The sequence below is a fragment of the Delphinapterus leucas genome, chromosome 2 (genome assembly GCF_059928025.1).
Source record: "Delphinapterus leucas isolate spDelLeu-1000000601 "Yukka" chromosome 2, BTC_Dleu_Yukka2, whole genome shotgun sequence".
NCBI lineage: Eukaryota > Metazoa > Chordata > Mammalia > Artiodactyla > Monodontidae > Delphinapterus > Delphinapterus leucas.
The window spans coordinates 96509479-96521930 of NC_143130.1; the positions used below are offsets into that span (position 1 = coordinate 96509479).

General features: G+C 45.8%; 1 protein-coding gene across 1 annotated transcript in view; it reads right to left on the reverse strand.

Annotated features, from left to right (window-relative positions):
• The window catches only part of MAPKBP1 (mitogen-activated protein kinase binding protein 1), a 51693-nt gene that overhangs the window by 27831 nt on the left and 11410 nt on the right, over window positions 1–12452 (reverse strand). The window lies entirely within an intron of this gene.

Here is a 12452-nt window from a genome sequence, read left to right on the forward strand (position 1 = left end):
AGGAGGAGTTGAAGGTAGCCGGGACCTTCTTCCACGCTGACTGTTTCCTGATGGCTCTGTCTTCTGACTTATCCAGGTCCTGATCTGGAAATAGGCCCCCTGATCACATGGGAAAAAGCCAGTACACATCGCCAGCTTTTAACAGTGATCAAACTGCTAGGCCCATAGAAAAGAAAATGAAGTGGTTAAAACTCAGCTCATGGCCACAGAGGGACAAGAACTCTCCCAATCCAGGAAGGCTCCATTTACAAGATAAAGTCTTGGGTCCCCAGACTGGCCTCTTGGGTCTATGAGACTCAGGAGAGGTCACTGATCTTCGTACCTTGGCAGGCATGAAACAAAGGCCACTCTGATCTCCAAGAGCCAGAAGAATGTTAGGTAACAATTAGGTGACTCATAATATCCCTGATCTATGCATTCCATCACACTCTTCCCCTCCATCAGATGTCTGCCAGTTCAAACAGACTCGAAGCCTAGGAGGCAGAGACATGGCTTAATGCTGTGTTTTGCAAAGCACAGACGCTCAGAGTACTCTAATCATTATTATTAAGCCACAACTCCCACAGAGATGAAAGGGAAACATACGTAAAGTGCTCAGAGATTCTGAGAGGGCATGGCCATGGGAGACATTCACCGTCACTCTCTTCATCACTGTTGTTACCCCACACTGTCTGCAGGCCCTGGGACATACTGGACTAACCTCAAATTAGTTCCCTGATCTTTCTGCTAGATGACCCATGTAAGATTCAGACTGCCCTGTAACCTCGTCACTCCCTCACCCACTGCTATAAAATGTCTTGCACGTCACTCCTGGTCCAGTCTCCTCTAGCACTGTCTGGACTCCCTGCACTGGCCCTCCTCAGGGATGTCCTCGGTCTTCGTTGGCTCAGACAGGGGGGCTTCTGAATGCAGGATGGCCATGTAAACAGGCTGGAGTGTACTCTGCTAAGAGAGTCTTGGGGGCCTTACGAGGGCGATGTGAACCAGAAACACTTCAGGGGTGTTTGTATCAGTGGCACTGTGGTCTGCTCCCAGTCCAGGCCGGTATCTAGAGAGGGGAAGCCCATAGTCAATTACAGTAGTTTTAGGATCTCTCCTTCTCTCTTACTCTCCCAACTGGAGAATTCCAAGTGCTTCTAGAGGGCCTGTTTAAATTCCAATCTCCAAGGACCATTTTAGTTTGAATTAGGTTGGAAAGAAATGCCCTGAGGTGGCCAGAGACCAAAATAAGTCCCCTGGGATGTTGTAGTTAAAGCTATTACCCTGGAAGGTCCCCAAGAGTCTTCTGTGCTTCTTGGGGATGTGGACCAGGAATTCCAACATGTGTCTACTCACTGACAGAGGCAGTTTAGTTCCAGGGCACCACACCTACCCACAACCACCTGGCAAGCACCAAACTTGCCAGCTACCCTTGGGCCTTTCTGAGGCACTAAACCTAGTGGGGGATAAACTAACTTTAGCCTACTCTATACATTCTTGATATTCTGCCCTAACTTATGCCTCTTTCCATACTTTTTCTCAGCTTAATGACCCCCTCCCCCTTCTCTGGCACCCACTCACCTTTCTGAAAGGGCTGAGCACTGCACACTAACTGGAGAGCACAAAATAACCCTGGGGAAGTCCGGGAGATACTCAGTTCGGGGCACCACACCCTATCCTGGCACAGTGCCTCTGGCTATCCCCGAGGGAGGGGTACTCAGGAACATTCCTGCTGCACCAACTGCCTACTGCAGAGAAGAGAGAAAGAGGAGCCTGAGGCCAGCATTACCCACATAGATGAGAAAGGTCACCAAAGCAAGCACTGAGCTAAAAGGCCAACTCAACTCCTATTCTCTTCAAGCTAATCTGATTTCAGGCAAATCCTTTGGATTCATATTTGCATCAATCCCTCCCTTATGCTTCAGCTTTGGTCCCAAAGAATCAGACCAGTCTGTGGGTTCTCAGCTTGCCTTCTCTCTCTGACAGGAATTTGGGTAGGTGTTTTGTGGGTAGATGATCCAGTTCCACAGAGAATTAATTCTGGAACTAGCTTGGAGTTTTCAACAGCAATCTAAAGCAGGAAGGAGATGTGAGTTACTCAGAGCCGAAAGACCAGTGTTTATCAAACGTTTTTGACCACGACCCATAGTAAGAGACACATTTTATATCTTGATCCAGTATAAACGTACATGCTCATAAAACTGAAATAAAAGTTTCACAGAAAAATACTTACTCTCATTGCATGTGATAAACTCCAATTTCTATTATATTCTATTTCATTAAAAAAATAATTCTGGTCATGGCCCACTTTATTGATTTCATGACCTACAGGTGGACTGGAAGCTGCAGTTTGCGAAACCCTGCTAAGGACCATCTCTCCCCTGGGCATGGGATTCATCTCTGGTCCCTGGCATCTTTGTGCCTGTCACTTTCCTCCTAGGACTCTCCACAGTGGAGCAGACATCCGGGCTAGGAAACCCCACAGACAGGAGTTTGCCTGGGCTCAAAACTTGGATGATTTTCAAAGGATTTACAGTTTTTGGCTTCCTCTGGATTTCTGAGCAGCTATCCAAGGGAAAAAAAGGCAGTTTCCTTTGACTCTGTGGAGGGGGAAGAGCAGGGGAAAAACATTCAGGGGCATCAGCTGGGTTTTATTTTATGTTCTAACTCAAACCAGCTTCCTGTTTGCAGGGAGGTTTGGGGCTGAGCTCCACTTTCAAAGGATCTGAGAGTCCAGAGCTCCTGCAAGGCCTCCAACGTCTAGGCTTGTCCTGCAAGGCTCCTGCACGATGGACTTCATAAACTGACTCTCTTTCATAACCCTCTCCATATTCTTTCCAAAAAGGTGGTACAGCTTCCACCTACCCTAAGAAATGGAGACAAACCTGGACACCCCCTTGCAAACCCACCCCGGGCTAAAAGTGCCCAAGTTCAAGTAGTGGTGTGCTGCAGCTGGCTCACGCTGGCTCAGGACAGCTGACTGTGCACCTCTTTTCCCAGCTCCACATTCAATGAGAGCACATTGGTAGCTTGAAACCACCACGGTGGGAGCACTTACGCCATGAAATCAGACAACGCTACAAATCAGGGCCCCTCTTCCCCCTCAGAGAGCATGTAAACATTTACCAACGCACCGCTAAGCTCAAGCAATTTTTCTCTCTCCCTCGGACTATGGCTGTAACTCCCATGTGTTCCCTCTGCTTCAGGCCTTGCTTCCTATAGTCTTTTCTTTTTCTCAACATGGCAGACCACAGTGATTCTTTCAAGAAATATAGGAGATCATGTCATTATGCTGGTCAAAAGTCTCCAATGGCTCCCCATCCAGATTCTTCACCCCGGTTTAGAAGGCCCTAAGTCACCTGGCCTCTGGCTGCCTCTCTGACCTCGTTTCCTCCACTTCGCCCTCACTTACTCCACCTCAACCACCCTGATGCCTGAAGCACCTCAAGTGGATTCTAGCTTCAGGTCCTCTGCATAGGCTTTTTATTCCTCCCACTAAAACTCCCTTGCCTCAACTACTCACACAGCTAATTCACTCAGGTCTTTGCTCAAAGGTCTTCTCCACAGGGAAGGCTTTCCAGACCGGCTTTACTGCTATCGCTCTATACCCACCTTATCCTGCTTTATTTTTCTTCATTGTACTTAGAGTCAGAGAATGACCCAACATTGAGTATATCTTTGTCCACATACTTACTGTCCGTCTCCTCTACCAGAATATGAGCTTCTTGAGGGCAAGGCCTAAGTTGTTACCCCTCACCGATGCATCCCTAGCACTTTAAACAGTGCCTGGCACAAAATGGGCACTTGATAAATATTTGATGAATAAATGAATGCATGGCAGAGGCTTCAGAAACAGTGAAAGGACAGAGATGGGAAGCACAAGAAAACTGGGGTATTTCAAGCCAGTAAAGTTGTTCTCCACGAAGTATCTAAAACTGGTTGTGTGGGAATTCCCTGACGGCTCAGTGGTTAGGACTCTTAGGTCCAGAGGTTAGGCGTTTTCACTGCCGTGGCCCGGGTTCAATCCCTGGTCAGGGAACTAAGACCCCTCAAGCTATGTGGCCAAAAAAAATAATAAAATGAAATAAAACTGGTTGTGACAGAAAGACCACATCCAGATGAGGACAAGCATAAAGGGAGGTTAATGGTACAGGTAACATTTTGTTTCTTAAGCTGACAGTGGGCACACAATGGTTCACTCTATTATTCCACATGTCTTTACTGTATGTCTTAAATATTGCACAGTAAATGTTTAAAAGAGAGAAAAAATATGGTCCAGGATGTGGTGTGGAGCTCAGCACCTCATGAGCAACATCCTTCTATAGTTCACATCCCTGACTTCTCTTTATCCTAAAGCCACTTCGTTGACACTCGTTGACCCAGGAATGTGAGGGGAAGGGGTACAGAGATCTCAAGAATCTGTGTTTTTATTTGATTTATGTTTCTCACTTAAGAGCTTATGAGGCTGCACGTGTTTATGATGCTCTGACACGCTGCTTCCAGCAGAAGTTTTCAAGGACCACTGCACACATCCCTTCTCCTGACTGCTAAGTGTGGCAGCAGGGGATGAGATAGGGCTCCCTCAGCCTGGGTCCCTGAGTAACTCTGATGAACAGAGCGCCTGCGCTGACCCACACTGCAACAAAAGGATGAGCAAGAAATAAACTATCCGTTAAGTTATGGAGTTGTTGAGGTGATTTGTTACCACAGCATGACCTAGCCCAGCAATTTTCACACTTTTTGGTCTCTTACACCCTTTGGTTTCTTAACACTCTTAGAATTTATCAAGGACCTCAAAGAGCTTTCATTTATACAAGTTATATCTACCAATATTTACTATATTAGAAATTACAATGGAAATACTTAAATAAATTTAATTCATTCAAAACTAATAATAAACCCATTACATGTTAACACTTTTATTAAAAGTAACTCTAGTTTCCAAAACAAAACCAAAAATATTTAGTGAGAAGAGTGGCACTGTTTAACATTTTCGTAAATCTCTTTAACGTCTGGCTTAACAGAAAACGGCTGGATTCTCATAACTGCATCTGCATTCAATCTGTTGTGATATGTTATTCTAGGTGAAGATAAAAAAAAGTTGGCCTCATTTGGATATGTAATTGGAAAAGAGGGGATCGCAGAGATCACCTAAAAGGGTTTTGGGGACCCCAGGGATTTTGTGACTACACCTTGGCAACCAATAACCTAGCCCCTCCTGTATACTACAGCATCTCTCTTCATAAGGAAGCAAGCCCACTAGTATGAGAGTTCTGGCCTCAAGCATCATTTGAGGAAAATGAGGCAGGGAAGAGGCCCTATGAGAAAATAGCTGTCCTCAAAGTCAGGGATGGGGCCCCAAGTTCTGACAGGAACTTCAGTTACAAATCCTCATGGCCCAAATGCCAATGAAATATAGTCCAAAAAACACACCAGTCCAGGTAAATGATTCTGGCTGGTGAGCTGGGATACAACTGCTACAGGCAGCTGGCAGCCTGATATATCCACAGTTCTAGGAACATCATGCACAATGAAAACTCAGAATTAAGACGAGGGTACCCACTTTGTGCTCTGCAGTGATCTCCACATCTGCAACACAGCCTAGAAGCAGGGAGAATACTCGAGTTGTGACCCAGCTTTTCCTTGGACAGGTGGAGAGTGTTGAGATGGGGGAAAGCCTACACCAACCTGAAAGAGAGTGTCATCTTTCCCCAGAAGCAAGGCTGCAGGAGGGCAGAATTACTACAGACACACTGCAAAGGAAGGCTTGAATACCCACCCCTCCCAACATGCACTAGGCAGGGCAGTACTGTATCCTCCTAAGAGAAAGAAGGAAAGCAAAATCATCCCTCACTGTAATGAGATAAAGGGATAACTTCATAATAGCCTATTCCCAAGAGAGAAGGAAAGAATAAAGCCAACTGTTTAAGAGCTCTTCTGGCTCTCATTAAAGTAGATGGAAAAAACAGGTGGCTCAGAGGCGACAGACGGGACTACTCGTTCATACTAGATAGAACAGTATTTTCCAACACGCGGATTGCAGCCTATTAATGGGATTTGAAATTGATTTAATAGGTTATGAATAACTAAAATAGAACAAAAAATAGATCTCATGGCATGTAGTAATAATGGTAAGTACTGAACGTGAAACTTTATTTCAGGGGTGTGTGTGTGTGTGTGTGTGTGTGTGCGCCCTGGGTCACAATGTAAAGTGTATTCCTTAATGTGAGTTGTTCTCAAAAATGTTTGAAAGTCACTGGGATGCTATGGGGGTCCTCAAAATCCATTAGGGAAGATGAATGACATACTACAAAGTAATCCAGTATGTGATGAGGGTCATAAGAAAGATATAAAGTGCTCAAAAAGAAGGAAGAGAGATGATTTCTGAACAGGATAAAGAAAGGGAAACAATGAAGCGTTCCTGGAAGACTAGATGGAATGTGGCCTGGTCCTTGCAGTGAGGATAGGATTTTGACAGATGGAAATACAGAGAAGGGAATTCTCAGTAGAAGAAGTTGCATGAATGAGTTCGACAGAAGGAAACAACAGAGTAGGTGAGCAACAGTGAAAGCAAGGATCTTTTGTAGGAGACTTAGGTCAGGAGAGGTAGACTATAACCAGACCGGGAAGGGCCTTGATTGCCAAACTAAGTGGGGTCACCTGGAGGCTCTGGGAAGCCACTGAAGGGTTTTGAACCAGCGACACAATCAAAGCTATGTCTGGTGATGATGTACATAAGACACATAGCACAGGCAGGGAGCCCAATTAGGAGGCTATGACAACAGTTCAGGTGAGAGGTAATAAGGATCTAGACCAGCATGAAGATAGTGAGAGTAGAAAAGAAATAATGACAAAGAAAAAAGTGACAAAGCAAATAGAATTGGCAAGATGGGGCACCGTACAACTCTGGAGGAAAAAGAAGACTCAAATTTTGAACTTCAGAGATAGGGAACTAGGAGGTGCTATGAAAAGAAATGCTGCCATGATCAGGAAGAGGACCTGGGTCTGGACAAAGGGGGGAAGGATGGGAACCGATGATGTCGGTTTTAGACATGTTGAATCTAAGTCGCTTCAGGAATATTTAGTAGGAACCACAGAACATTCAACTTAGCAACATACACATGGAATTGATGCTTGGGAGAGAGGTGAGGACTAGAAATAGATATTTAAGAATTATTCACGGGGGCTTCCCTGGTGGCGCAGTGGTTGAGAGTCCGCCTGCCGATGCAGGGGACACAGGTTTGTGCCCCGGTCCGGGAAGATCCCACATGCCGCGGAGCGGCTGGGCCCATGAGCCATGGCCGCTGAGCCTGCGCGTCCGGAGCCTGTGCTCCGCAACGGGAGAGGCCACAACAGTGAGAGGCCCACGTACTACAAAAAAAAAAAACATTAAAAAAAAAAAAAAAAAGAATTATTCACGGGGGCTTCCCTGGTGGCACAGTGGTTAAGAATCTGCCTGCCAATGCAGGGGACATGGGCTTGAGCCCTGGTCCGGGAAGATCCCACATGCCGTGGAGCAACTAAGCCAGGGTGCCACCACTACTGAGCCTGCACTCTAGAGCCCATGAGCCACAACTACTGAGCCCACATGCCACGATTACTGAAGCCCACGCGCCTAGAGCCCGTGCTCCGCAACAAGAGAAGCCGCAGCAATGAGAAGCCCGTGCACCACAACGAAGAGCAGCGCCCCCCGCTCTCCGCAACTAGAGAAAAGCCTGAGTGCAGCAAATGAATACCCAACACAGCCAAAAATAAAATAAATAATAAAATAAATAAATTTTAAAAAATCTATGGAAAGAAAAAGAATTATTCACAGAACTTCCTTGGTGGTCCAGTGGTTAAGAGTCCATCTTCCAATGCAGGGGACATGGGTTCGATCTCTGGTTGGGGAACTAAGACCCCACATGCCATGGGGCAACTAAGCCTGCGCGCCGCAGCTACTGAGCCTGCGCACCACAACCTGAGAGCCTGCGTGCCGCAACTAGGGAGCCCGTGTGCCGCAACTACTGAGCCCACGCACTCTGAAGCCCACGCGCCACAACTAGAGAGAAGCCTGCGCGCCACAATGAAAGATCCTGCGTGCCGCAACAAGACCTGATGCAGCCAAAACAACAATAATAATAAAAATAAATAAAACATTTTTTTTAAAAAAGAATTATTCACAAGGAGGTGAAAACCACTACTGAAAGTACAATGAGGCAGGAGAAGACAGAGGGAAGAGAGAGTGAGGCTGAGGACAGAAATGGGGCTGTAGCTATTTTTAGAGTATGGAGAAGGTGAGGGCTCAGGCAGTTAGAAAGGGAGAAGGAGAACCAGGAAGCCTGTGAAGGGGAGAGTTCCCAGAAGGATGGGGTAGTCAATGTAAGTGCTAAAAAGAAGTGAAGAAGCAAGAACTGGACTCTCCAGAGTCCAAAGCCATCTGCAACATAGCACAGGGTCCCCAGCAGTCCCAACCCCCTAAACACATGATCTCAGGAACTCTAAGCAAGGCCTTCTAAACTCTTCTGGTACCTCTCTCTCCAGTCCCTAGATCTGACCAGCCCACAAGCTAGAGGAGAGGCACCAGCCAATGAGAGATCCAGTGTGTGGAGCCAACACACACACAAGACAACAGCACTGCTAGAGAAGGGTTTCTTGTTGAGCCCACAGCATACACGATTCGAATCTGTTCTTGCTTTCTTAGTGTGAGGGACTACTACAGGGAGTCTGCAGTGGCAAGAAAGCAGCTGCTCCCTTGAGAGAGAAAACTAAGGGGCCAGAGCCACAAAAGGCCAGGGTCATCTAGGATTTAGCTGACCTCAAACTGGTAAAGAAACCCCAGCAACTGGGAGGAAGCCGATCTCTGTTTTGGTTGCCATGTTTTGTTGCCACCAATTTCTTTCTTCCCCCTTCTCCCCTTCTCTACTTCTTAATCCCACTCAATACAAGTTATAAATACCTGAGTTGTAAGTCATTCCAGCCAAACTATGGGCTTGCTATTTCTATAAACAAGCATGTCACAGACCTGTCCGAGGCAGAGCCCCCTCTGCCCTTCCCTCCCTTCCTGCAGGTTAAGAATAACTATGCCTGTCTCTTGCCCACACACTACACTCTAATCTCACAAAGCAGATCCTCCACCAGATTCTGAGAACTGCCACTTATGCAAAAGCCACAGAGGAAGCCAAGGCCAGGAGGCTTTGTGCAGAGACTTAGCCAGCTGGGCACAGACCCAGTGACCAGCTCTGGGAGGGGGGAGGGGGAAGCGGGTATCATGCCCAAGCTCACTCACTCCTGCTCCTTCAGAGACCAAAGTGCCATCTGGTCAGAGGCAGGAAGAGACACAATGGCCACTCCAAAACTGTAGAACAGACCTTGCCTCTCTACTCTGCTCCTGGTTTCTGGGGCTGATTTATGGTTCTACTTTCTATACCATGAAGTCTCCCAGAAACAAATAACTTCCAGTATGACAGAAAAACCAAGTTCCCTCACTAGAGATCAAGATTTGTTGGAATTGAGCCAATTCTGCTGTGCTGAGATTAAAATAGCCTTAGCTTCTAAGGAAGGTGAGTCTGCCACTGCTTGGGAAGAGGTGACCTTAGAGATCCTTTAGCATAAGCCCCTGGAGACTAGAGAACAGAGGTTCCCAATTCCGGCTGATCAACAGAATTACTCAGAGGACTTAAGTTTTTTTCAGATAGCAGTCCCTACCCTATACCCATCCCCTGCCTCTGCAAGATTCTTGATCAACAGCTATGGAGCGGGCTTCAAGAATCTGCATATTAAAGCTCTCCTGGGCTTCCCTGGTGGCGCAGTGGTTGAGAGTCCACCTGCCGATGCAGGGGACATGGGTTCGTGCCCGTCCGGGGCCCCGGGATCTCCCACATGCTGCGGAGCGGCTGGGCCCGTGAGCCATGGCTGCTGAGCCTGCGCGTCCGGAGCCTGTGCTCCGCAATGGGAGGGGCCACAACAGTGAGAGGCAACAAGCTCTCCAGGTGGTTCTAGTGATTAATCAGGTGGGGAACTATTCAATTAAAGCATTTTGCCTTTTTATTTCCAAATTTCAACCCCTCCTGGGACTAGGGAGAAAACAATGCTCTGAGTATTCTTACAAGAATACCCACACCCATGGGCTGCAAAAGGTCTTGGGCAGAGAGAGGATCTACAGCCATAATACCATTTATTGAATGTGTACTCTGCGCCAAGAACTGTGCTAAACGCTTTGTAAGACCATCTCATTGAATACTCTTGACAAGTTTATAAAGGACTAGTATTATTTCCATTTTAGTTATGAAGGAGTCAAGTAAGTAGTCAGTGGAAGAACCAGGATTCAAACCTAAGTCTGTCTGGTTCCAGAAACCATGGTGACCAAGGAGGGAGTTCAGGTTCTCCAAAACAACCAGAATGTTGCAGTTTCTGAAAGAGCACACAGGGAAGTCACCAAGCCATCATGGAGGCATCAGGGACAGGTCTGAGAACCAAGGTAGAAGGCAAAGGGCACAGGATGAAGTAGAGGGGCAACAGGGTTCTCTCCTCCTAGCGTTAATGTTTTTTAAAAAGTAGCAGGTCTTATCAGTAGCTTAAATGGGTCTAAAAATGCGTTCTGACCTCTCCTCACAGAGATGGTTGCAGAGAAAGAGTAACAGAGGGTCTTCCAATGTCAGAGTACCCCACCTGGTCAGAGCATGCTCACATCCAGCTGGCATTAGAACCTACAGTCAACACAGACAGCTGACACCCATTTCCAAGGCAACTAAAACTACAGTGTTAGAAGCAGGGGATTATGATTTCATGTGCAGATGGAGGAAGAGGTAAGGATGGCACCAGACCTCAAACCAGAAGGGAGCCAATGAGAGGCCTCTAGCCAAAGGACTCAATTACAATACAGCCAACAGCGGGCACCCAAGTCCAAACAGCAGCTTGAATAACACAGTGCCTGGTATAAAGCAGGTACTCCTACCCTCCCTTTCTCTTCCAGTTATCAGAAAGGCAAGGATAGGAGACATCTCAATTTAAGCAACCAGAATAGAGGAAAAAAAATTTTTTTCCTCTCTAAGGTCAGTCCTTGCTATACCAAGACCAGAACCACAAACAAAGCTTTATGACCTAAAAATCTGATCATCAAGAAAGGTCTAATTCTTCCTCATTCACCACCTCTACATGCCTGAGTTTTCTTAATCTCTTGGTTTCCAAACTTTGTAACCAGGGAGAATACTAACTGTTCCTTATCTGGACTAAGTGTGCAAAGTGAATGTGTGTTCTGGGATAAGGGGAGTGGAGCAGACTCTCAAGTGTTCCTGCAATCATGCCAACTTGTTCCATGAGACTCTCCTAGAAGAAGGAAGCTCTCTTCAATGTGTTATTCTCTATAAAATTCTCATTTCCTTTCCATTCCTAACGCCAACACCCTGGTTGAGGCCTTTGGCACCATATTCCTGGATACAGCAATGGCTTTCTAATCAAGCTCCTTACTGTAGACCCTGCCCTCCCCTCCCCAACCCATTAGAATAATCTTTCCATAGTACAGCTATGATCATGTCCCTCACCTGCTCAAAAACTTTCAATGGCTCCTTAATGCCAACTAAATAAATTATAAATGTCTTAGCCTAGCATCCATCTGTCAATGGGCCCTATCGTTCTTCTAATTCTATTTCCTTCTACTCACCATATGAATGATGTGCTTTTGTCAATCTGGATTATTCATTATTCTGGAAAGGAGCTCTGGGGCTTTTGTTTATATTCTTCTGCCTGGAATGCCCTTCCCTTCCACCATCCCATACTGAAACCCTACCCCTTCCTTCAAGAACCAGCTCAAGTATCACATCCCCTATGATTCTTTCTGTGATCAACCTGGCCAGAAGTGACTCCTCCCTCCTTGGAATTCTTACAGCAGCACTTAATTTTCATCATTCACACGGCATGTGTTACTTAGTACCTTGTACAGAAGTTCTTTAAGGATCTGTCTTATCTCTCCTGCTACTCTATAATCTCCTGTAAGGCAGAGGCTGTATCTCATACAACTCTATGCTTATAGCACAGCGCACAATGTTTAATATAGTATATTTGTTGAATCCATTTTTAATACTTTAAAAATATTTGTGAATATTCTTTGGTGCATCTTACTTAGTAAATCCTTTAACCTCCTAGAGAATTCTCCATCTATCATAGCCAAACCTAGAAGCTGGATCAGGAAGCAGGATTCTGATGCCTTTCCAGAAAGATTGGTGAAGGTCTGAATGGAATAATCCATGTGCCTTGCATGATTACAAACCAAACAGTTTTACCCCTGACTTTAGTAAATACATGCATGGCATGGCTCTTCATAAATATGACTTAAATTATAATTAACGAGTAAGTCCAAAAAGATTGAGATAATTTTTGTTTAATAAAAGTAACAATCCTATTATTTAAAAAGAGCTTTACCTGTCCTTTTTAATCAGAAATGAATGGAGCTATAAGTAGTTATTCTGGATGTTAGAATTACGAATGACCTGTTT